The 25,773-nt window shown below is 42.6% G+C and overlaps 1 protein-coding gene and 1 long non-coding RNA gene across 2 annotated transcripts in view; both read right to left on the bottom strand.

Annotated features, from left to right (window-relative positions):
• ZNF133 (zinc finger protein 133) overlaps positions 1-5,856 on the bottom strand; it is a 40,317-nt gene extending 34,461 nt beyond the window's left edge. The window contains exon 1 of the mRNA XM_047854112.1: positions 5,772-5,856. The gene's annotated coding sequence lies outside the window, so the exon portion shown is untranslated. The remainder of the gene's footprint in view (positions 1-5,771) is intronic.
• A 4,539-nt stretch (positions 5,857-10,395) lies between these two features.
• Positions 10,396-21,619, bottom strand: LOC125162744 (uncharacterized). Its single transcript, XR_007151156.1, has 3 exons — positions 21,507-21,619; positions 19,109-19,262; positions 10,396-10,679 (listed from the first exon to the last, which is right to left on the bottom strand). It is a non-coding gene; the product is annotated as an uncharacterized LOC125162744 (long non-coding RNA).
• Positions 21,620-25,773: the final 4,154 nt, after the last annotated feature.

Here is a 25,773-nt window from a genome sequence, read left to right as displayed (position 1 = left end):
GCTAGATTAGTGATTGCTGTCCTAGATCACATAAATGGAATGAGTCCTTTTTTAAAATTTATTATTGAGAAGCCTGGGGTCTTAGCAAACAGTTGTACATTGAGTAGACTCCAGATACACATCTTTAAAAATTAGTTCATAGGAAACATTTGTTTTAGTTGAGTGGTAAGAAAGGTTGGAGGGTTGGATGGGCCTTCACACCAAGGTACATACATACATCAACAGTCTCAGTCAAGGAGCATCATAATCCCGTGTGAGAGCAGAGCACCCCTCTCTCCCCCAAAGTAGGAGAGTCAATGGCTGATGGCAGTCAGCCCCAGCCTGTTGCTCCTAGGTCTCCAGGTATTCTCAGAGTCACCTTTGAACACTTATTATTTTTAATATTTCAAAATGTCAAGTAGAAATGATACATTAGGAGTACCTGCGTGGCTCAGTTGGTTAAGCGTCCGACTTCGGCTCAGGTCATGATCTCACGGTTCATGAGTTTGAGCCCCACGTTGGGCTCTGTGCTGACAGCTCAGAGCCTGGAGCCTGCTTCAGATTCTGTGTCTTCCTCTCTCTCTACCCCTCCCCCGCTCATGATCTGTCTCTCTCTCTTAAAGAAATAAACATTAAAAAAATTAATTAAAAAAAGAGAAATGATACATTAACTTTCCACGAGGCAGCACAGACTGACAAAAATAGCTTTCAGCCCCCTTAGTTTTTGGCTGGCATCACATAATCATAATAGCTAACATTTCCAGAATGTTTACTCTGTCTCAGCCACTGTTTTAAGTGTTTTACACATCTAATTTCATTTGATAATATCAGTCAGTAGCATAGCATTTCATACATGGCAGTTGTGTCTATGCTTTTAGAAGCCAGAAAACGCATTTTTCTTCTAAATGTGTGTGTCATTTGGTAGATTAAAAAGCCTTCAAAATATGAGGCCTATGGAGAAAAAATAATGAAGGAAATGCCTAGGCTAAAAAGAGGCAGGGGACTCATTAGTGCTTAAGGAGAGCCATTCACGGGGAGCCCTTGAGATACAAAAATGATGGATGATTTTATTTTTAAAATCATGTATTGAAATGTCAACAGTTCACATTATAGCAAGTGGAAGGTATAAATCATAAGAAATGGGCACTGAATTTATAATTAATCATTCTTAATTTTTAAAACATATATGTATATTTATTATATATTTATATAACATATATTACATATAAATTATTTTTTAAGGGACAGCTTTGTGTAATTCATTATAAAAGATGAAAAAACACCCAAACACCAAGCAATACAGAACTGCATGAAAAATAAAGAAATCAGCCCAAATGCCATCATCCAGAAACAACTATCATTAACATTTGGTGAATACCATTACAGACATGAATAACATCTTTATGAATAACAGAGATGGAAGGAGAGATAGTTATAGCTGACATTTGAACCCTGTGCTAAGAGCTTTACGTGGATTACCTGTATGCCATAAAGTAGGGACTATTAATCTCATTTTACAGATGAACTCAGACACAGAGCAGTGAGTAATCTTTGCAGGTCCCATTAGCAATCTGAGTCGAGAATTCAGACTGTTAACCACTTGGCTATTGTTTTACAAAACTGGGATTATATTAGTTATGCTGTTTAAATCATTTATTTAAATTAAACATAGTAAATTAGATTTACTTGAATTTAGAGAAAAAAGCAGAAATTAAAATAATCTAAATAAATTCTGAACATCAGCTCAACATTTATTATAATATGACCCTTCTCCTCTAAGTGACTCTTCTGAAGATAAGGAAAAGAAAATCATGAAAGTCATAAAGTGACTAGAGTATTTTTTTAAACCACATATTTCAGTTTTAGGCAGTACCTATTGATGTTCTGTGAGAAATGTGGAAATCAGCGTATGTATATATAAATTCAATTTTTGTGAGCTATTTTTATTCTGTCAAAATTGACATAGTTTACATTCTATCCATTACCCTGTAATTCCCCCCACGGCTCCATCCTGGGTTCTGTATTAAACGAATTCTATGCTCTGTAATAGCCCATTTCCTGCAGCTCCTCTGAATGTGAGTTCTGCATTAATGTCACATTTTGGTTGGCTGGATTTCAGCAAGCCATTTTTACGACGATCTAAATTTTTAAGGAGATGAGTTCCAAGTTCAATTTCCCTCGTTTGGGAGGCACAGGTCAGGGAATCCAGCTTCTTCCCCCTTTAAAAGACTTAACCAGCTATGTCCCCGTGGATGAGACATTTGACCTCTTTGGGCCTCAGTTCCCCCATCTGTAATACGTGGGTTTGAATTAGTCACCTCTGAGGTCCTTTTCAGAAATGAAACAGGTGGTTCTCGGACCTTTAACCCCAACGCCTCATCCTCCGAAAGCCCCGCCCCATTCTCCCAGCGGCACCGCTGAACAGCAGGGGGCGCCCTAAGCACAGCGATCCATTCCCTTCCCTCCAGGCATTCCTGGGGATTCAGGGAGAGAGTGGGAGCGTGACAAGTTCTTGAAATTCAGGGTTCAGTTGTCCAGTGGCCAGCTTCCTCCCTGAACAACACGGGTAGCTAAAGCCTCAGAGGACTCTGTTGGTTTTTGTATCTTTCTAAATATTTGTGAGACTGAAACATTTCATTGTATCCTAAGTATGAATATTATTGAAGAAGATTAAAATAAGGACCCATATTCTTATAGTTCTATGGTAATTTACTGCTTTAGAATTAAACAAAGATAAGTAATAGGGCTATTCTTTTTGGAGGGTGGGTGGGGAGTGGACATAATGTCCCAGGTTCTCAAAACATGAATTCATTCATTCATTCATTTGTTCATTCATTCATATTTATTGATAGTCTACTATGTGCCAACCACTGTTTGTTTATAGCATTAAGGAAACAAAGCCCTTGCTCCCATTAAAGCCTATGCTATGTGAGCATTTGAAGGTGATGGGCTGAGATAGGGTCTCAGTGTCAGAATGCATATGTGGAGCCATATTTGAGATAACCACGGGTAACCCTTAAAAACATCATATAGTATTCAAAAGAAACTGCTCATGGGGTAGAAAGTCTGCTTATCTATGCAGGAGTTTTACTACCAGCAAAATGGGGTAATTGAGAAAATTACCGTAAGATGAGTTAAATGCAGAGATACAACATTTTGGAAAGAGAGTTAGACAGAAAGCCGGCTCAGTTTGTATTTATCAGTCTCAAGGGTAGTACCGCAGGTGGAAGGATATTAGCGTTCAAACTAACCCTGGCAACTAAGGCATCTCTCATGGTGAACAACACAGGTTCTGGAATTAGGCTGCCCCAGTTTGAATATCAGCTCTGCCACTCACCAACTGGCTGACTTTGGGGAAGTTTCTTATTCTACCTTTAGTGAGTCATGTGAGGATTCCGTGGGTGCATATATTTGAGCCAGTAGAGCAGTGGCTTGGCAGATCGTCATCACTCAATAAATATTCACCATAGCCATCAAAATAATTATCATTATGGTTTCAATTTGGCCTGATTTCTTCTCATCCTGACTGGATTTTCAAACCTTAGTTTCAATTTGCTCAGTCCGAAAAAAAAAAAAAAAAGATTTACTGAGCACCTACTATGTGTCTGGCACTGTTCTAGGCACTAAGGATTTGGCATACACAAGACAATGTCTACCTTCTCATGAGCTTACAATTTCTGGGGGCAATGCCAGGCAATGAATTGTTTGTTTGTGTTTTTTTTTGTTAATAAATAAACAAGGGAGGGTATAATAGATGGAAGTTGTGTTTCTTTCTTTGGAATTAATTTTAACAACATTGAAGTATTATTTATGGTATTCTTTTTTTTTAGTTATAATTAAAACATTTATTTATTTATTTACATAATTAATTGTCAAATTGGCTTACATTACAACAACTCTTATAATGCTCACATTTATGGTATTCTTGATGATGTGCTGCTATAGATTGAATGTTTATGTCCCCTCAAAATCTGTATGTTGAAACCTAATCTCCAGTGTTTGGAGTTTGGAGGTGGGGCCTTTGGGAGGTGATTAGGTGATACAGGCAGAGCTTTCATAAAAGGGATTAGTGCCCTTATAAAAGAGATCCTGGACCATTCCCTCACCCTTTCCACCATGCAAGGACATATGGAGAAGACTGTTGTCTATGAGCCAGGAAGTGGGCTCTCACCAGCCATGGAATGTGCCGGTGACTTGATCTTGAATTTCTAGCATCCAGAACGGTGAGAAATAAATGTTCGTTGTTTAAGCCACCCAGCCTGTGGTATTTTTGTTACAGCAGCAGGAATGGACTAAGACACGTGTTTGTGTAAGAAAACATCTTCCACTTAAGGTATCGATACATGAATCCTAGCGAAGAACTTAAGTCAAGATATCCCGTGGCTTCCTTCTCGACTTTCACAACATGTAAGCAGGAGGTGGAGATCCTAGACCTTCTCTTGGTAACAGAACATTGCACTCGACTGTAACAAGGTTTTAGACCTGATTAAATCTTGAATTGTGTTTGTTCTGGCTGAAGACTGGATTTCAGGCTGATACCTGCAGTATGATTCCGGCAACTAGAGAATGAGTGGATCGTGTTTCCTCAGCCTTCAAATAATCTGGGTGAAATGGGTATATGGGACTGCTCTTACATTTGTCACCAGTGAAACATCCTCAACTGGAAAAAAGAGTTTCTACTAAGCCAAGACAGTATCTTTGGGCAAATTAGAAAAAGATCTCCCCTTCCTTAAGGCACATTACTTCCATCTTCTTGAAATTTTTCATGTTCAATGTCCATTTCTATAAGGTCTGAGATGTGAATTGCACTCCCTAGTTTTGTTCAGTGCCCACCCTGTGCAGTGATATCAAACAGCTCTCCTGATGGGTCTCATCAAGTCCTGTGAAGAAAGAAGCAGGAGAGCAACTTATTTCATAACCTTATTTTGTAATTGCCTTCTTTCTACCCCTTCCTCTCATCACTAGCTCTTCTCACCTGCAGGCAAACATAAATTTTTATGCCAGTGGTTAATAAGTCTATGCCAGATCCTAGCAATTAAGTACATTCTTGGGAGAAGACCATCAGCTCACATCTAGATGACCACAACAAACAAGCAAGCAAATAAATTGGCACACACACACACCCTCAACAAAACAAAACTAAACAAAATTTTAAAACCTGGGAGACATCCCTGTCTGGTCTAGCATCAGGCCATCGTTTTCAGCTGCCACATTAGCTTTCATGCTCTCATCCCATCTTTTGAATGAGTACTGCTCCATCGTTTCAGGATTATGAGAGCCCTGCAATCTCTCGAATCAAAACCAAACTCTGAGGTGCCTGGGTGGCTCGGTTGAGCATCTGACTCTTGATTTTGGCTCATCATGATCCCAGGGTTGTAGGATCGGGTCCAATGTCGGGCTCTACACTGAACGCTGAGTCTGCTTAAGATTCTCTTTCTCCCTCTGCCCCTCTCCTGCTTGTATACATGCTCTCTCTCTCTTTCTCTCTCTAAAGTAAACAAATATATAGTGGCTCAGTTGGCACCAGACTCCTGATTTTGGCTCAGGTCATGATCTCATGGTTTGTGGGTTTGAGCCCCTCATCGGGCCCCATGCTGACAGTGTGGAGTCTGCTTAGGATTCTCATTCTCTCTCTCTCTCAAAATAAATAAACAAACATATATATATATATATATATATATATATATATATATATACACACAGTGTTCTGGAGCTCCAGACCTAGTCTCCGGTGCCAGGTACACGTCTCTGTGTGGCCATGAGGCACCTAGCTTAGCATGTCTCCGACTCACCCCAGGGCCCTCCTTCCCAGCCGTCTGTCTCCTCTGTCCTCAGTCTCCACCATGTTCATTGCTCTCCTCTCAGCTTCTCCAGTAATTAACCATCTTCTTAGAGTCTTTCTCCACATCTCCATTTCCCTTCACCCCAACAGCAAATCCATCACCTAGCACCCACTGCCTGTTCTAGATTCTTCAGTCTGTCAGGTTCTCTCTGTGGTGCTGCCTCCCGGGAGGAATGCAGCAGCTTCGGAGCCAGGGCTCCAGCATTCGGGAGGCCCCTCCCCTCCTTTCAATTTTCTGCCCTCCTGTTGTCCAAATAGAGCTCTGTCCATTTACCCAGACTACTCATAAACCTCCAGACGCTCCTGCTGCCTTCAGGATAAAAACTGAACTCTGTTCCAGCCTACCCCACTCGCCCCTAGTTTTAGCTGCTATTTGCTGCCCTCTTCTCTGCTCCCCCCACTCATCTCATGGTTCCTCTCTGCCACTTCAAACTACTTAGAATCTCCTCCAAATGTCGTGCTTCAAGCCCCTCACCTTCCAGTACCCCATGGGTTGAATATCACCTTTCTCCCCCAGCAAACTCTTATCCATTCTTCAAGGTCCCACTCAAGTGTCGCCTCTTCTCTGAAGCCTCCCCACCCACTCCCCACTTCATGTGGCTTTCCTGGCATGTGTGACAAGCCTCTGCCTCGATGCTTCTTATCACGGGGCCGTGCGGCATGTTTCTCCTGGCTTTTTCTCTCATCAGGAACGAGCTCCCCCAGGAGAGGTGCCAGGTCTCATTTTATACCTAACGCCCTCGGAGCTGACACTCAACAAGTCCTCAGGAGTTGGCTGGAACCCTGACGTGGAAAGATAAGAACAATGAGATAGGCAGGTGACTCAGGGGACTGTTGAGCAACGTCCGATGAGCTGCAGAGATAGAAGGAAGGGCACTGCTGTTGCCTGCCAGACCCCTCGTTGTCCAGACAACTAGAAAACCCGGAGTGCTAAGAATCAGAACTTTCCCCAGGATGTTTTCCTGTTTTGTGCCACTTGACATTCTGGGGTCCAGTTGGCCTAGGGCTTTACAAAATGAAATAAGAGAATCTGTGCTGTTAACTATAAACTGATCGTCTTTAGAAATACAGACACTAAGGAAAAAAATCACTATTTCAGTGAATTGAAATTTCAGAGTTCTGGAATTGGTTTATGGACTCCAGCAAGGGGGCAGATATTGAATGTTATTTTTGTCTCTTCTTCCAGTTCATTGTTCAAATATGTTACAAAAGCTAAATCAGTCTTGTTTATATGATACATTTTGAATTCCTTGGAGTTCAAGATTTGACTGAAAATAAAATATGATTGGGACTCATTATCGTGCTTAAATTTCGTTGATGAAATGCCACATTCACTTTCCTTTTGCCTGGAAACAGTTTTTTTGGAAACTTTAAAAAAAATTTTTTTTTAAATATTTATTTATTTTTGAGAGACAGAGTGAGACAAAGTGAGACTGGGGGAGGGGCAGAGAGAGAGGGAGACACAGGATTGGAAACAGGCTCCAGGCTCTGAGCTGTCAGCACAGAGCCTGACGCGGGGCTCGAACCCACAGACTGTGAGATCATGACCTGAGCCAAAGTCGGACGCTCAACCGACTGAGCCACCCAGGTGCCCCCCCCTTTTTTCTTTTAGAAACAAAAATGTCAGATTATTATTGAAGTAAATTAATTTTTAAAAAATGCATCCTCCACAAATATATCCATATAATATAATTTTATTTATATTAATTTGATATATTACTTATCTATTTATGTTGGTTTGATAAATGCTCTAACATATAGACAACTAACAGCTGTGTATTGAGTACTTACTGGGCCCTGCTCAGCTGGGCTGCTAGGATTCAAAGGAAGAATCCTGTTCCTGCACTCAAGACACTCAATCTCGGGGCACCTGGGTGGCTCAGTTGGTTAAGTGTTAGACTCTTGATTTAGGCTCAGGTCATGATCTCACCCTTAGTAAGTTTGAGCCCCATGTTGGGCCCCATGCTGACGGTGTGGAGCCTGCTTGGGGTTCTCTCTTTCTCTCTCTCTCTGCCCCCTCTCCTGCTAGTTCTCTCTCTTTCTCAAAATAAATGAATAAACTTAAAAGAAGTCACTGAATTAACTTTTAAAAAAAAGGGGGACAGCCTGGGTGGCTCAGTTGGTTAAGCGTCCGACTTTGGCTCAGGTCATGATCTCACGGTTCATGAGTTTGAGCCATGCATCAGATTCTCCGCTGTCAGCGCAGAATCCACTTCAGATCCTCTGTCCCCTCTCTCTCTCTCACCCTCTCCCACTTATGCTTTCTCTCTCTCTCAAAAATAAATAAATGTTAAAAAAAGTTAATATTAAAATAAAATAGGGGCGCCTGGGTGACTCAGTTAAGTGTCCGACTTTGGCTCAGGTCATGATCTCGTGGTTTGTGAGTTCAAGCTGTGCTAACAGCTCAGAGCCTGGAGCCTGCTTCAGATTCTGTGTCTCCTCCTCTCTCTGCCCTCCCCTGCTCACACTCTTTCTCTCTCTGTCTCTCAATAGTGAATAAATGTTAAAAAAATTTTTTTTAAATATTAAAATAAAAAGACATTCAGTCTCACTGGGGAGTTGATGAAGTAAAGAAATATTCACATCAGTGTAGTGATGTAGAAAGGTCTGTAACATTCTGTTGGCATACAAAGTTCAATCAGATAATCGGTTGATGAAATGGTGATGCTGGGGTACACATCACAAAGGGGGACACAAGCTAGCTCCAAGTGTGGCTAAAAAAGCATGCAGTATAATCAAGCAAATTCATGTATAAGCAGGTGGGAGCTGTCTTCTGCTTTGGCCCTATTCCTTTATGATGAAGTAAGTATCCAGGCACAGGAACTGTGGTGTGCACAAGGTCACCCAGGTCTAGTGCCTCATCCTACTTCACGAGATGCTCTAAAGTCTTGACGGCCATGCTGGGAAAGTTTTGTGTTACCAGGCCAGGTGGAAACCAAATTCTAAACTCAAAGCGTTAGAGAGATGTTTTCAAATTTTATTTTTATACTATATTCTACCATAGTTTTAGTTAAGTTTTCTGATTTAGGAAATAAGCTTCAGATTAACAATAAGCTAAGATATTTTCAGTTCCAGAGTTGACATTTATGTCAACCACACAGGGTCATAAGTACAGCATGTGTGTTGAGGGAATATGCGTTGAGAATAATACCCTGAGTTGCTTCAGATTCTTGGTTGTCACTGAAAGATACGCCAAAACAGGAAGAAGACTGCAGTGAATTGGAGATGAAAATTGGATGTCTTAAAAAGGCAAATTATTTCTCTCCTTTTCTTGGATTCTCTCTCATGCGTGAGTATTGTAACGCCTCTAGTAGCCAAGGGCTCCAAAAGGAATCTATCTCTCCGTTACCTGCACTGTTTGGTTAAAAGGAATGTCTCTTGATTTTATCTTTTGATTTTATCTCTTTATTTTTTATTCGTATTTATTTTCTTTATTTTTTTTCCTATTATTTTCATGATGTGACACTAAGAAGACCCAAGTGCTTTTGGCAGGAGTGTTAGCCAGAGATATTCTACAGTTTCTTTCAGCAATATGTTAGAACCTTTTTTGTTTCCTCTTTTGGAGAGCATTTCAAACACCTAGGCTTTGATATTGCTGTTTTCACATTTGGATGGCAACATGCATATGCATTTTCCCAGATGTCTCACATGCCTTGCAGCCAGTGGCCACAAGCTCTAACAGGTCCAGAATGAAAGTGAAAATTACAAGACTGTTTCCAGTTTCATCTTTATGGCCAGTTTTCCAGGTGATCTTGAGAAATCTGATGCCCCAACTGCATGAGGCATAATGGGGATGATAATACTCCACCTGTGGATAGGTTTGTCATATAGACAAATAAGGTCATGTCTGCAAATGACTCTCAGCTCCTTGGAAGAAGATGATGTTACGAAGCCATGAGGATTACAGCAGTAGAGAGTCTAACTGATTTTAGTGAGTTCTGCTCCATTGTGTCTTGCATCTGGTTTCATTATAACCAGCAGCCTTCTAAAGGAAGGGGGTATTTCAGGGGAACATAGAAGGGTAAGAGAATTAAGACTACCAGTCAATATGTAGCATGATGTGTTATAATCATGTGCTTTCCGCACAACTATTTATAACAACTGGTCTTCTCCACAAGGCACTGGCATGGCCCCAGGCGATCACTCCTGGATTCAGTGATCTACTTCAGAAGGTCCTCATGACCTTGTCTGTGCTGCTCTGTCTAGTTGGTGCATATTCCCATCGTCTTGGGAAGTGGAGGACGGGAGTGGTAAATTCAATTTCCCCCCTAGGGGACTGTGACTTTGATCAACAACTTAAGCAATTCTTTTTTTAAAAAAATTTTTTTTTCAACGTTTATTTATTTTGGGGACAGAGAGAGACAGAGCATGAATGGGGGAGGGGCAGAGAGAGGGAGACACAGAATCGGAAACAGGCTCCAGGCTCTGAGCCATCAGCCCAGAGCCTGTCGCGGGGCTCGAATTCACAGATGGCGAGATCGTGACCTGGCTGAAGTCGGACGCTTAACCGACTACGCCACCCAGGCGCCCCAACAACTTAAGCAATTCTGAAGCTTCCAGTTGGTTGAGTGGGGTTCAGAATGCGCACTGGACTTCTGGAAGATTTGAGAGGGAAGGCAGTCAAATGGAAGCTTCCTGCACACGGGAGGCTTTTTCATGGATTGATGGATAGCCATTCTTTGGAAGGCCACAAAATCTTACATGTTGCGCAGGGGGTCTGCGGGGTAGTCAATGTCATTGTCACAGAGGACACTGTTTTCAACCTTTTTCCAACGCCGTGGAACTCTTATTTGCAGGTCCTCAACACCATGAGACCTAACAACCTTCCTAGTATAATTGGGTAAATTCCCTTCACTGTCTGGAAATGAAATTCACAGATAATAAATGCATATAATTAAATACATGTATACATACATACACACACATACACATCATATATACATCATATATATCATGTGCATGTATATATTCCAGACTATATATATGTAAATATATATGTATATATTCCAAACCATAATAAAAGTAGAAGAAAAGTAATTTATAAAGAAATACTACATAACATGTATTTCAATATGCAGTTGTTCTATCATGACTACACTAGAAAACATAATAAAAGAACAAATGCCTGTACCTGTATGTAGAAGTCAAAGTTATACCTACTTGTAATTAATGAGTTTGGACTTAAAAGTAAGTGAGAAATTCCAAATACATTCCATATGAGAAGTACAGAAAAATAAAAGACAGCATTTAAGGGTAGAGGATAGAATGAAAACTAGTGTTCAGATAAGATGGACCAGACTTATTTGCATTTGAAAAGAGAAATGGGACACTAATCTTAACGTAAGCAGGGATAACATGTTAGGACCAATACACCTCTGAAGAGGGACATGGCGGACATAAAAGTATCAATGAGCATCCCAACAGGAAATAGCATGCGCGAAGGAGGAAGTGAAGGATGTTTCATGAAGGTACAGGCAGGCTTATGGGAAAGCATCAGGGAGGGCTGAGACTCCCTAGGGGCTACGGAAAGTTCCTGCAGGTTCAAAGGGAAGCAGCAATGGATGGAACTCAGTGAGTCATGGAGCTGGCTACACCAGTGTTGTAGCTTTGGGCAGAGGAACGTAGCCACATGAAATGGGCCACTGGGTGCTGGGTGGGGAGGAAACCAGAATGGTAAGTACCCTGACCTCTCTCCTTCTACTTTCCATTCTCTTCTCAGGGCCTCACGTTGGCCGGATCCAACAGGAGCCATTGAGCAAAGAACAATTGAAAGCTGTGTGGGATATTAGCTAATTCTTTCTTTTTCAGGACTGCCTTGAGCATTGCTTCACCCCCAGCCACCCTTCCCCAGATATTTCCAATATGCTCTCTGGGACTGGTGCCCTGCTGAGAATCACTGTTTTACCTCTCATCAGACTGAAAAATGCTTTTCTTGTCTAGACCCTTCAATGGCCTTTGGAAAATAAATGGCTAACAGTCATCCGCAGCCAGTGTCTAAGTGTTAGTGAGAAGGTCTGATTGTGGAAGATGCTCTGACTTGTCACAACAAACTGGCTATACCTGTTATCTATTTCTGCATAACCAATGACACAAAACCGTGGCGGCTTACAGCAATAGTAATCATTTCTTACTGTTCCTAGAGGACAGGAATTCAGACAGGGCACAAAGGGGATAGTGTATCAGACTCAAAGATTTGGGGCTGGAATCATCTGAAAGTTCCTTCACTCACATGTTTGGTGTTTGATGCTGGCTGTGGGCTGAGGGCTTAACTGAGGTGGCTGGTGAAGCAGCCACACATCCCTTCTGCATGTGGCCCAACCTTCTTTACAATATGGTGGCTGGGTTCCAAGAGCAAGTAAGAAGAGAGCCAGCCCAAAGCCTGTCCTCAAAAGGCTATTCATCAGAAGCCCAGAAGCTCTGGGGGTGGGGGAGGGGGACTAGATCCACCTTTCAAGGGGAGGCATTTCAAAGAATTTGGGGACCCATTTTAAAACTACCACCCTAACCTTCCAGCTCCTGCCTCTGTAAATATCGGACGGGAAGAGGGTATATCAGAGACTCGCCGTGTCCTTCCTTTATAACCCCAAACTTACATGGTAGGCACTTCGGCTATCTGAATGCTTGTAAGCCAAGTGGCAGCTCCCGGTCTTACAGGTAAATCAGAAGGCAGAGCTGGCTAAACCCAGCTTCATCTTTTCCACAGGGACCTCGAGACAACTGTGAAAAAGAGGGACCTGTAGGGACCATCCCTTCAACTTTCCAGTTCCTCCCCAAGTGTTTATTGGAGCGTCACCACCTGCTCTGTACCTCCAGTCTACCTTAGGTGTGCAATGGTAGCAGGCCAGCTGTATTGGTCATTCTCTGCAGAAACCCCCTCTGGCAGCAGGGCCAGAAGCCTTACTGTGTGGGCTGGCCTTTTGGGAAGACTCCTGCCGAGAGAACATGGAGGCTTCACTGACGGTGGGTTGTGGGCCTGTGAGCCTCAGCAAGTATCTCAAACCAACCCTGGTGTACCGTGTGTCCCTAATGGAATGATATGGGGGTAAGCTTGAACTCATCCCTTATTGATTTACTTCTTTTTTAAAAGAGTCTTTTAAGTTTATGTATTTTGAGAGACAGAGAGAGCAGGGGAGGGACAGAGAGAGAGGGAGAGAGAGAATCCCAAGCAGGCTCTGCACTGTCAGCATGGAGCCTGATGTGGGGCTCAAACTCACAAACCGTGAGATCATGACTTGAGCTAAAATCAAGAGTTAGATGCTCAGCCGACTGAGGCCCCGAGGTGCCCCTTATTGATTTACTTCTCGATCACCTGCTCAGTGCCAGGAACTGCCTTACTCCTCATAATCATCCTGACAGAAAAGGGTTGTTAACCTCATTTCACTGATGAGGAAACTGAGAGGTGGGCAAAGGGAATAAACAGAACAAGAGAACTCTTCTGTCACAAAATTTGATGGACTGTCCAGGGAAAGCCAAGACTCTTCCTGTAGTGAGACAAAGGTTTACCCCTCAGAGCGAAAACTCCCATCAGTAAGCCCCAGACACATACGAATTCCTTCCGGCCATCCGCAGGAAACAGACTCCATACACAGTAGATTAGGAAACCCAGAGCAGCCATAGAATCCATTACATGAATGGGTCAGGGAAGCTGCTGAGGGTACCAGTCTCTGGGACTAAAGATGGATGGAAATGCATGTCTCTAAAAAACACTCTTTCAATTGCATCTTGTTGCTTCTCCAGGTAAATGCCAAGATGAGAATGAAATCTTAAATTTGAAGCTTGAAACCTAATTATTTGGGTATTTCATATCTTGCACTATTATCTATCTTTCACTTATCTTTTATCATGCCCCGAGGAAGATATTCTGCCCCAACAGTGATTATACAGAAAGAGAAACTAAGGGATAAGTAATATAATTACTTTAATGTTTTTAATTAAGCCTTTAATAGGCACCATAAAATAAACACTAAAAATACTAACATGGCACAATGAGATCATTCACCCTAATTCACAAAAGGTTAAGGACCCCACCTGTGTGAGGATTTAGGCTCTTTGGTAGTCACACACCAGTCTTCTGTTTTCTCTGTCCTACCTGTACGTAGTAATGTATAAGAAGGACATAAATATCTGTTGAATGAATAATTTTATCTAAAATTAACTCCCTGTATTTGTAATTTAAGAAGTGAAAAAATCAGTAGGTATATTTTTTCTTTAAAAGTATGTGTGGGGCGCCTGGGTGGCTCAGTTGGTTGAGTGACTGGCTCTTGATTTCAGCTCAGGTCATGATCCCAGGGTTGTGGGATCAAGCCCCGTGCCTGGCTACATGCTAAACATGGAGCCTGTTTAAGATTCTCTCTCTCTCTCTCTCTCTCTCTCTCTCTCTTTCCCTCTGTCCCTCTCCCTTACTCATGCTTTCTCTGTCTCTCTGAGATAAAAAAATAAATAAATAAATAACAAAATAAAAACTAAAAAAAAAATATGCGCATAGGGGGCACCTGGCTGGCTCAGTTGGTGGAGTATGTTACTCTTGATCTCGGGATTGTGAGCTTGAGCCCCACAGTGGGTGGAGAGATGACTTAAAAGTAAAATCCCTAAAAAAAAAAAAAAAAAAAGTATGTGCATAGGTAGCCAAAATTGGTGGAGTAAGAGACCCCAGCCTCTGTCCTCTGGAAAAGGTCAACAGTTAGACAAGTATCTGTGAATGAAAACAGCTCTGGGGGCTCTCAGGAGTCCACTTAAGATGCCTCCGCAACACAATGGAACAAAAAACCTGAGAATAAATGCACAAAAAGAACAGGAAGAACAGCTCTATTTTGTCATCGACAGCCCATTCCTTAGCTTGGCACCACCCAGTGCCAAGAGGAGCTCCCTGGTTTGCAAGAGTTCTCCTTGGGGCACCTGGTGGCTCAGTCAGTTAAGCGTCTGACTCTTGATTTTGGCTCAGGTCATGATCTCACAGTTTGTGGGATCGATCCCCACATCGGGCTCTGCATTGATAGCACGGAGTCTGCTTGGGATTCTCTCTCTTCCTCTCTCTCTCTGCCTCTCCTCTGTTAATACTCACTCTGTTCCAAAAATAAATAAATAAGAATGTTGAAAGAGTTCTCCTTGCCACTAATTAGTAACATGAAAACGTGAAAATATACAATACACTGGTAATGGTAGGTATATAGTCAGATGCAGAATACTCCAATACTGTACTATGGTAGTGTGTTGATCACTTAACTCTGGTACAAAGGTTAAGAGACAGAAGTATTAAATATAGCCATAGCCACAATAATTTGTTAATGTATACACAATGCAAAAAGATGTAAATTGTGATATCAAAAACATGAAATGTGGGCAGGGAATAAAAGCATAGAGATTTTGTATGTCATCAAAGTTAAGTTGTTATCAACTTAAAATAGACTGTGATATCTATAAGATGTTTTATGGAAGCCTCAGGGTAACCACAGAACAAAAAAACTACAGTATGTTCACACAAGATAAAGAGAAGGGAATCAGGGTATACCACTACAGAAAATCAACATCAAGTCACAAAGGAAGACAGTAAGAGATAAAGAAACAAAAGAACTACAAACCCAGCCAGAAAACGATTAATACAATGGCATTGGTAAGTCTTTACCTATCAATAATTACTTTAAATGTAAATTAAACTCTCTAAACAAAAGGCAGAGAGTGGCTGAATATCCGGATTAAAAAAATAAGACTCCATTATATGCTGCCTACATATGATTCACCTCAGCCTCAAGGACACACAGAGACTAAAGTGAAGGAATGGAAAAAGATACCCCACACCAAATGGAAATTAGAAGAGAACAAGGGTAGCTACACTTCTATCAGACAAACAGATTTTAGATCAAAAACTATCACAAGACACAGAGAAGGTCATTATATAATTAAAAAGGGGTCGTTTGTCAGGAGGATATAATGATTGTAAATATATATGCACCCAACACCAGAGCACCTAAATATATTAAGCAAATACTGACAGATTTGAAGGGGGAAATAGACAACAATACAATCATAGCAGAGGACTTCAACATCCCCACTTTCAACAAAGGGTAGGTCACCCAGACTTAAAAATCCATAAGGAAACACTTAACTTGAACTGTACTTTAGGCCAAATGGACCTAACAGACATATAGAGAACATTCCTTCCAATAGCAACAGAATACATAGTCTTCTCAAGTGGACATGGAACATTCTACAGGATGGATCATACGTTACATCACAAAGAAAGTCTCAGCAAATTTTATATTATTTTATTTTATTTACTTTTATAAATGTTTATTTATTTTTGAGAGAGAGAGAGAGAGAGAGAGGGAGAGAGAGAATGAGTGGGGGAGGGGCAGAGAGGGGGGCACAGACAGAGGATCCAAAGCAGGCTCTGTGCTGACAGCAGCAAGCCTGATGTGGGGTTCAAACTCACCAACTGTGAGATCATGAGCTGAGCTGAAGTTGGATGCTCAACCAAGTGAGCCACCCAGGTGCCCCCAAGTCTCAGCAAATTTTAAAGGATTGAAATCATACCAGGTATCTTTTCTGACCACATGGCATGAAACTAGAAATCAATCTGAAAGATTCACAAACATGTGGAGATTAAACAACAACTCCTGAACAACCAATGGGTGAAAGAAGAAATCAAAACACATGTTGAAACAAATGAAAATGGAAATACAATATACCGAACATATGGGATGCAGGAAAGAGTTCTGAAAGGGAATTTTATAGTGATAAATGCCTACACTGGGAAAAAGGAAAGATCTCAAATAAACAACCTAACTTTCCATCTCAAAGAACTAGAAAAAGAACAAGCTAAGGCAAAGTTCGCAGAAGAAAAGAGATAAAGATCAGAGCAGAAATAAACAAAATAGAGAATAGATAAAGATTAGGAAAGGTCAGTGAAATTTAGAATTGTTTTTTTGAAAATAAAAACAAAAGGGACAAAATGTCAGCTAGATTTACCAAGAAAAAAAGAAAGAGTACTCAATGAATTAAAAGATATAAATGAAAGAAGAAACATTAAACAGACACCACAGAAATACAAAGGGTCATAAGATACTACGATGAACTAATTATACACTAACAAATTGGAGAACCTAGAAGACATGGATGTATTCTTAGAAGCATACAGCCTACCAAGACTGAGTCATGAAGAAATAGAAAATTGAAACAGACCGATAACGACTAAGGAGATTGAATCAGTAATCAAACCTTCAAAGAAAGAAAGATCCCAAGACTACAGGTGAATTTTACCAAATATCTAAAGAAGAATTAATGCCAGTGCTTCTCAAACTTCCAACAATTTAAAGAGGAGGGAGGGAATACTTTCATGTTCATTTTATGAGACCAGCATTACCCTGATATGAAAGCCAGATAAGGTCACTACCAGAAAAGAAAACTACAAACCAATAGCCCTGATGAATATAGATATAAAAATTCTCAACAAAATATTAACAAACCAAATTCAACAGCACATTAAAAGGATAATACACCATGATCAAATGGGATTTATCCCTGGGATGCAAAGATAGTTCAACACTGGATTGTGCAACAAGAGTAGTATACTGTTGCTAATGTAAATTGGCCCAGCCACTACGGAAAATGGTATGGCAGTTCCTCAAAAAGTTAAAAATGGAACTGTCATATGATTCAGCAACCTCACTTCTGGGTATGTATCCAGAGGCAATGAAAACAGGGTCTTGCAGAGATACCTACACACCCATGTTCATTGCAGCATTATTCACAATAGCCAAGATATGGAAACACCCTAAATGTCCACAACAGATGAGTGGAGAAAGAAAATGTGGGATATATACACAATGGAATATTATTCAGCGATAAAAAAGCAGGAAATCCTGCTATTTGTGACAACATAGGTGGACCTTGAGGGCATTATGCTAAGTGTTTGGAAATGATTTTTAGATACAACACCAAAAGCACCATTTATGAAAGAAGAAATAGACAAGATGGACTATATTAAAAGAAAAGACAGGTCATGGAGTGGAAGATAATCTCTGCAAAACACCTATCTGATAAAAGGCTGTTATTCAAAATATACAAAGAACTCTTAAAAGTCAACAATAAGAAATGAAGAACCTACTTTTTAAAATGGGTGAAAGATCTACATAGATATCTCATCAAAGAAGACATACAGATGACAAGCATATGAAAAAAATGCTCAGCACCACACATCACAAGGGAATTGTAAATTACAACAACAATGAGAAACCACTACAAACCTGATAGAACAGCTAAAATCAAAAACACTGCCAACACCAAATGCTGGCAAGGATGTGGAGCAACAGGAACTCTCGTCATTGCTGGTGGAAATGCAAAATGGCACAGTGGCTTTGGACAGCAGTCTGACTGCTTCTTACAAAACTAAACACGCTCGTATCATGCAATCCAGCCATCACACTCCCAGGCTTTTAAGAAAATAAGTTGAAAACTTATGTCTGTCCACACAAAAACCTGCCCATGAATGTTTACACCAGCTTTATTCATACGCACCCCAAATTGGAAGCAATCAAGATGATCTTCAGTAGGTGACTGAATATATATTCTGTGATAGCCCCATTCAACAGCCTAGTATTCAGTTATTAACAGAAATGAGCTATCAAGCCACTAAGAGCTATGGAGGAGCCTTAAATGCATATTGCTATGTGGAAGAAGCCAGTCTGAAAGGCCTGCTTGTATGATTCTTCCCATATGACATTTGGAAAAAAAGTACAGAGACAAGAAGACCAGTGGCCGCCAGAGGTTTGGGGTTGGAGAGTCAGGATGAGTAGGTAGAGCATAGGAGATTTTTAGGGCTGTGAAATTATTCTCTTTGAAATTTTAATAGTGGATACATGACCGTATGCGTTTATCCAAAACCTATAGTTCTATACTATACAACACAAAACATAAACCCCGATGTAAATTATAGACTCTTAGTTAAAAATAATGTAATATTAGTGGCTCATCAATTACTACATATAGACCACACTGACTCAAGATGCTAAAATAAATATTGTATGAATAATAAATATAAAGGTTGTGTGAGTACGAGTGGTTATATAACACATAGAGATGTAATAAATAGTTAAGACAATAATATAAGGAGGGGAAGGGAATAGATCTATACTGGGGAAATTTTTCTATATTTTACCGGAATTAAGTCAGTATTAACTTGAAGCGGACTATAAGTTAAAAACATGTATTACAATACCTAGAACAATCCAAAAGAAGGTAACAAAGAAAAGAGGAAACAGCAGTGTGTTTGAAAGTACTTGGTGGTCTCACCTTGCTGTGGGTGTCGTCCACTGGGGTGTGGTGCCTTTCACTCATTACATTGATGGGAAAACTGAGAAGAAATTGCTAAAAGCCACAGGATGAATCGGCAGCTGAGCCCAGGAGCGCATGAAAAGCAGGTTTCTCCGGACTCCACCACACCTTCCTGGGGATTTATTAGGGAAAAAAAAAATCCTCTAAGTCCTTGTAAACCTTGATTTATGGTGCTCTTTGGGGCAGGGAGAAGACAAATAAAAACTGTCATTATAATTTAAGATGCCAACCTGATGGCCAAAGCTTGCAGGCGTGGCATCTAATGTATTTGTCTAATTATTTGGTGGCTTTTCCAAACCTGTCCAACATGCTGGATAACAAGCAGTCCTCCAAAGTGCTCGATAATGTGCTTACGTTTGAGTCAATACGATGGAGTCTTCTTGAATATTTTTGTCAACGTGAAGCTTTCCTGTACTTGAATCTTAAATGCTTGGTCTGAGAACATGTGCAAGACTTTTGAACACTGATATAGTATAATATGTGAATAACATGGGGTACTGGAAGCTGGTGATTTTAAAAGCCCTTTAAGGGGCGCCTGGGTGGCTCAGTCGGTTGAGCATCCAACTCTTTTTTTTTAAATTTTTTAACGTTTACTCACTTTTGAGAGAGCATGAGCGGGAGAGAGCAGAGAGGGAGACACAGAATCCCAAGCAGGCTCCGGGCTCTGAGCTGTCAGCACAGAGCCCAACACAGAGCTCAAACTCACAGACCTTGAGATCATGACCTGAGCCGAAGTCGGATGCTTAACCGAGTCACCCAGGAGCCCCCAGCATCCAACTCTTGATTTCAGCTCCGGTCATGATCTTGTGGTTAGTGGGACTGAGCTCTGTGTCAGGCTCCTTGCTGGCAGTGCATGCAGAGCCTGCTTGGGATTCCTGCTCTCTTCCCCTCCCCTCCCTCAAAATACATAAATAAACAAAAAAAAAATCTTTTAATGTAACATGTTGCTTGCTGGCCTCACAATGTGCATTTCCTCTCTCACCAGCGCCTGAGCCAAAAACCCTGCAGGCACCCAATCGGTCAGCCCCTGTGGGAATGAAAAGGTGAAAGCTCTGATACTATATCACTACCTCTGGGTGTGCAGCTGGCTTTAAGTATTTGAAGAAGCTCCCCAGATGTTTCTAGTGTGCAGTCAAGGTGAAGAACCACCGGCATAAAGCTCTTTAGTATTTCATTCACTGACTTTTTCATCTTTCTAGATTTTCTCTTGCGGTCACAGTCCAGAGGACCCTGGTAACACTCCCTTAAGGGCCTTGATGAAAGAAAATCTTAAATTTGGGCCCATTGACTAAATCACTTGAGTCAGCATGTGGAGAGTTACTAAAGGGAAGAAATGAAAGTTTTGTGTGTTTTTTTTTTTTCCTGGAAGTCCAACGCTTATGTCACAAAGGAAAATGGAGAGAGATGCCCAGCCTGAATTAGCATGCATTCACAGGCACCTGCTGGGTTCACAAATCCAAGTCATGAACTGGGGGTGGGGGAGGGGGCATATCTTTGTCTCAGCCCTTCTTGTCACCTCCTCCTATTACGCGTGGTGAGTGGAGTGCAAGGTGAGCCCCACAGCACCCGCTCATCTTCAGGCTGGCAGCCCTGGGGAGACACTCACCCTGCACAACCTTACCCTGCGGGCCTGCTGGGCGACCCGGCAAGAGCTCAATTAAAATGCTTTCATTCACCAATGTGTTCAGAGCACATTTGCAGCCTTTTGATTAAGTAGGGCCAAAAGGATTACATTCTCTACATTACAAACACCTCCCAAGGCTCTCCACCCCACACTCCGGGTCCTAGGAGGTCCTCACCGTCTCTTCCCCAGACATTGCGGTAGCTCCCTAATGAGACTTGCTACCTCTGGTCTCATCCTCTCGGATCCCGGCCCGCACATTGGCCAGAGTCATGGATTTAAAACTCAGACATGGCCAGCTCTCATCCCTGCTAGGCGCCCTGCAGGGGCTCCTGCCACTGAGGTCCACCCTGCCCAGTTAAAGTTACCAGAACTAGGGGCGCCTGGGTGGCTCAGTCGGTTGAGCGTCCGACTTAAGCTCAGGTCACGATCTCGCAGTCCGTGAGTTGGAGTCCCGCGTCGGGCTCTGGGCTGATGGCTCGGAGCCTGGAGCCTGCTTCCGATTCTGTGTCGCCCTCTCTCTCTCTGCCCCTCCCCCATTCATGCTCTGTCTCTCTCTGTCTCAAAAATAAATAAACATTAAAAAAAAAATAATAAAGTTACCAGAACTAGAATTTTCCTGGTCTCTGCTCACTTCCCAAGCAGGCCGCCCCTTTGCTCTGGCCTTAAGACTCCTCCAGCAATGCTGATTCACCACCCTTCACACACATCCCTTGAGGGTGTTGTTTTAATTACCTCCTGTTCTTCTTGCTGGTGAGGAGGGATTCCCGTCCCAGGTTATGAGGATGGCCAAGTACACGCACATGGCACCAGACAGATGAGAGATGGAGGGCAGTTTATTGGTCACATATACTCACAGCCCGGGAAGGAGATCCCTCCGCGCCACAGGGGGGCTGCCCTGGAAACAGAGAGAGCAAGCTGTTTCCTGTGGACGTTAGCTCTGTGGTATGAAGAGGATGGGCCGACCGCCGGGTCAGTGGAAGGAAGTGGTTGGCTTGCTTGAACAAGTCCGTGGGCTCACGGGGGAACTGCACCTGCCCCCCTGGGCAGGGAGGGCTCTTTGGCTAGGGGACCCTCTCCTCAGGAGCAGAGCAGGGAGGGGAACTTGCTCTTGGGGTGTTTGAGGCTTCCTCAGTTTCACCAGGTGCCAAGGCAGCACTAATATTGGGCCCTGAATTTAGATCTTACGTCACCGGCGCGAGACTTTTCTCTCTGTATGCTCCCCTATGGCCCCACTCCCGTTTGCTCGTTGGGCTAACTCCTGGTCACGCCTCATGTGTCAGCTCCAGCATCCTTTCCAGCAGGACACTCTCCCGGACCTCTCCTCTCCAGCTGGCTCACTTACTTATTCTTGTTGCACCCTCTTACCCAGAAGTTAAAATATCACATCTAATTTCCTGTCTTTCCTCTAGAATATGAGCTCCTTGAAGGCAGGGACCCTGCACAACTTACTTGTTTTTGAATCCTCAGTGCCTGTCCAAAAAAAAAAAAAAAAGGTGGTGCATTTAAACAATATAACTCAAAAATTTCATTCACAAAAGAACAAAAAGAACAAATTTACTTTTACCAAAATTTATAGTGCCAGAAGAATCCCTCAGTTGGAATCCCTCAGAGAACACAGGCAACAATGAAAATGCTAAACACTACAAGAAAACTGTGAAGAGAAATTATTTAAAAACTGTTTTGTGAAGGCACCTGGGTGGCTCAGTCAGCTAAGCATCAGACTTTGGCTCAGGTCATGATCTCATGATTCGTGAGTTTGAGCCCCAAATCAGGCTCTGTGCTGACAGCTCAGAGTCGGATTTGGATCCTCTGTCTCCCTCTTGTTCTGTCCTTCCCCCACTTGTGTCCTCTCTCACTCAAAAATAAATCTATTTTTTTAGAAAACCTGTTTTGTGAATACATCTCCTCCCTCCTCTTCTTCTTCAATGTTTTAGTTTGACCCCCACCCCTCCGCACACACCTCGGTGATTTTGCTGCCTTTCTCTTAAAGGCTTGGGTTGAAGCCCCTGGGCGGCTCAGTTGGTTGAGCATCTGACTCTTGATTTCGGCTCAGGTCATGATTCCAAGGTCATGGGATGAACCCTCACGTTATGTTCCATGTGGGTGTGCAGCCTGCTTAAGATTCTCTCTCTACTGCTCATGCCCCCCCGCATCAAAAAAAAACCCAAAAAAATTAAAGGCAGAGATTAAGCATAGGTCAAAAAGAATTTGTAATTCTAAAGCACTGTTCAAAATCAGCATGCTGGTAACCAGCCCACATGGCCAGGAGTTGAACTCAAGATTGGTATTACGCAGGGCATATTGGAATCAGCAGTAGGTAGAAACGACTCTGGGCTGAGCCATTTGGAATCAGTGCCTCCAGAGACTTTTGGTTATGAGGCAAACACAGCGACAAAGCTTTTCTAATCGCCCAAGCTATCGATAGAAGTATCCAACATCTCATGACTAGTCAGAGGCAGAGCCAGGTTTCAAACCCAGGTGTGCCCAGCTGCTGAGACAGGCTTCCAGATCTGGGCTGGGCAAGAAAGTGGATACAGCAAACAGGCTGATGTGCAGGGTCATGTACAGAAGAGGAGACAAGCTAGCAGCCTCAGGACCCACTGGGACAAGAGACAAGTTTTTGTTTTATTTTGTTTTCTAAAGTTTATTTATTTTGACAGAGAGAGAGAGAGAGAGAGAGAGTGCAAGTGAGGGAGGGGCAGAGAGAGGGAGAGAGATTCCCAAGCAGGCTCCATACCACCAGTGCAGAGCCTGGTGTGGGGCTCGAACTCATGAACCATAAGATCATGACCTGAGCTGAAACCAAGAGTCAGATACTTAACGAACTGAGCCAGCTGGGCACACCCCAAGAGACAAGTTTTGTTTGGCCTGTGCTGGCACTGAGCACCTTAACATCGTCGTGCAACCACTCCCATCATCCATCTTGGAAAACTGAAATTCTGTCCCCATTAAACAATAACTCTCCACCCTCCCCTCCCCGGCCCCCCAGGAAACCATCCTACTCTTGGTAGAATTTCTATGAATTTGACAGTTCTAAGTACTCATGTAAGTGGAATCTTACAGTATTTGTCTGTGACTGCCTTATTTGGCTTAGCATAGTGCCCTCAAGGTAGTCCATGTCGTAGCGTGTACTAGAATATTCTTCTTTTTTAAGGCTGAATAATATTCTCTTATGCATTTTGCTTCCCCATTTGTCCATCAATGGACACTTGGAATGTTTCTGTGTTTTCGCTAATGTGACAGCTTCTGCCACAAACATGGGTAGACAAATATCTTTTCGAGACCCTGCTTTCAATTCTTTTGGGTATATACCCAGAAGTGGAATTGCTGGATCATATGGTAGTTCTGTTTCTAATTTTTTACATTTTTTAAAAATTTATTTTTGAGAGTCAGAGAGAGAGAGAGAGAGAGAGCACAAGTCGGGGAGGGGCAGAGAGAGAGGGAGACACAGAATCTGAAGCAGGCTCCAGCCTCTGAGCTGTCAGCACACAGCCCGACATGGGGCTCGAACTCATGAACTGTGACATCATGACCTGAGCTGAAGTCAGATGCTTAACCGACTGAGCCACCCAGGTGCTCCTGTTTTTAATTTTTTGATGGCTAGCTATGCTGTTTCCCACAGCAGCTGTACTGTTTGGTATTGCCATCAACAGTGCACAAGAGTTTCAATTTGTCCATATTTTGGCCAATGCTTGTTATTTGGGTTTTTTTCCCTCTTTTCTAACAATCACCATCCTAGTTGGGGTGACATAGTATCTCATTGCAGCTTGATTTGCATTTCCCAAAAGATTAAATGATTAGTAATATTGAGCACCTTTTCACATGCTTGTACAATGTTTTTGGTTTTCTTTTAATAGTTGCCAACATGAAAAACTTGAAAATTTCACAACTTCAAATTCCTGGCTTCTTTGGACAAATGAGAAGGTCTGGCAAAGCTGGGCACTCATTCCCATGAGGCAATAGTCAGCTAAAGGGGCGGGCGCTGCTTTCTGGAAGGGGCAAGCGTTCTCCCATTCACCATATTTCTGCTGCTCGCTGTAGCCTAACCTGGGGGACACTGGAGTTTGTGGGGATCCCTGTGGGGATGCTCAGCATTGCGCTCAACTTGTCCATGTGTCCAGATCTGTAGGTAAATGATCCACCCCAAACCAGTGTCACATGGGCCCTGTGTGGCCCCTCAGGTATCTGGAAAACTGCCGGAGCACATGCGAGTGGGGCCTCTTCCGCTTCTTCTCCATATACTTCTTGTAATCATCTCCAAACAGCCGCCAAACAGTATTTACCAAGCAAATAATAGAGAGGAACCTTTCTCCATAAAACTTAAATCAGTGAAGAATCTAGGCGTGACCAGGGAGTGACATCCTGAGCCCAAATGATTTGGGGAGAGGCTGCCAGAGGGCTTTTAAAATAAAGAACAGTGTGAGTACTGGGAGCCAAGCATGCAGCCCACGTCCCTGGCATTCTGCTTTTACGGGTATCGTACTTTTGAGTAAATGGCAATGGCTTGATGAGGTTTTCTTGAGATGACAAAGTCTGGAATACCAAAGAAGTTGCCAGTGTGGAGCTTTTCTATTGCTACATCAACCAAACCGAAGTGTGAGAGCTTTGCTGGGTGACTAATACCCCTAACTACTAATGCCCATGGGAAGGAGCCAGTGGGTCCACCACTCTCCCACGGCTGGCAGCCAGTACCCAGGAACTTAGCTGAGGATACCAAGATTTGGAGAAAGAAATCTGGGATCCTTGTGTGTCTGGGAAGCTCTGTGCCTGCTTCCAGACTGAGCTCAGTGAATCACCCAGCAGCTCATGGTAAGGCAGGCAGGAGAAATGTCTGGGGAAAACACGAAAGGAGAGGGATTACCTGGGACACCCTCCTGGGACCTTCCAGTCTCACCCTTATGCCAAGGCTTTTCCATTAGCAACAGTGGCTTTTCTTTCCTGCCACCTTGAGGAGGCGCGCCCATTTCTCAGGGGAGGGAAATGAAGGTTTGTGTCATAC

The sequence above is a fragment of the Prionailurus viverrinus genome, chromosome A3 (assembly GCF_022837055.1).
Source record: "Prionailurus viverrinus isolate Anna chromosome A3, UM_Priviv_1.0, whole genome shotgun sequence".
Lineage (NCBI taxonomy): Eukaryota > Metazoa > Chordata > Mammalia > Carnivora > Felidae > Prionailurus > Prionailurus viverrinus.
Note: the sequence above shows the minus strand (reverse complement) of the source record. Positions and strands in the feature narration are given on the sequence as shown.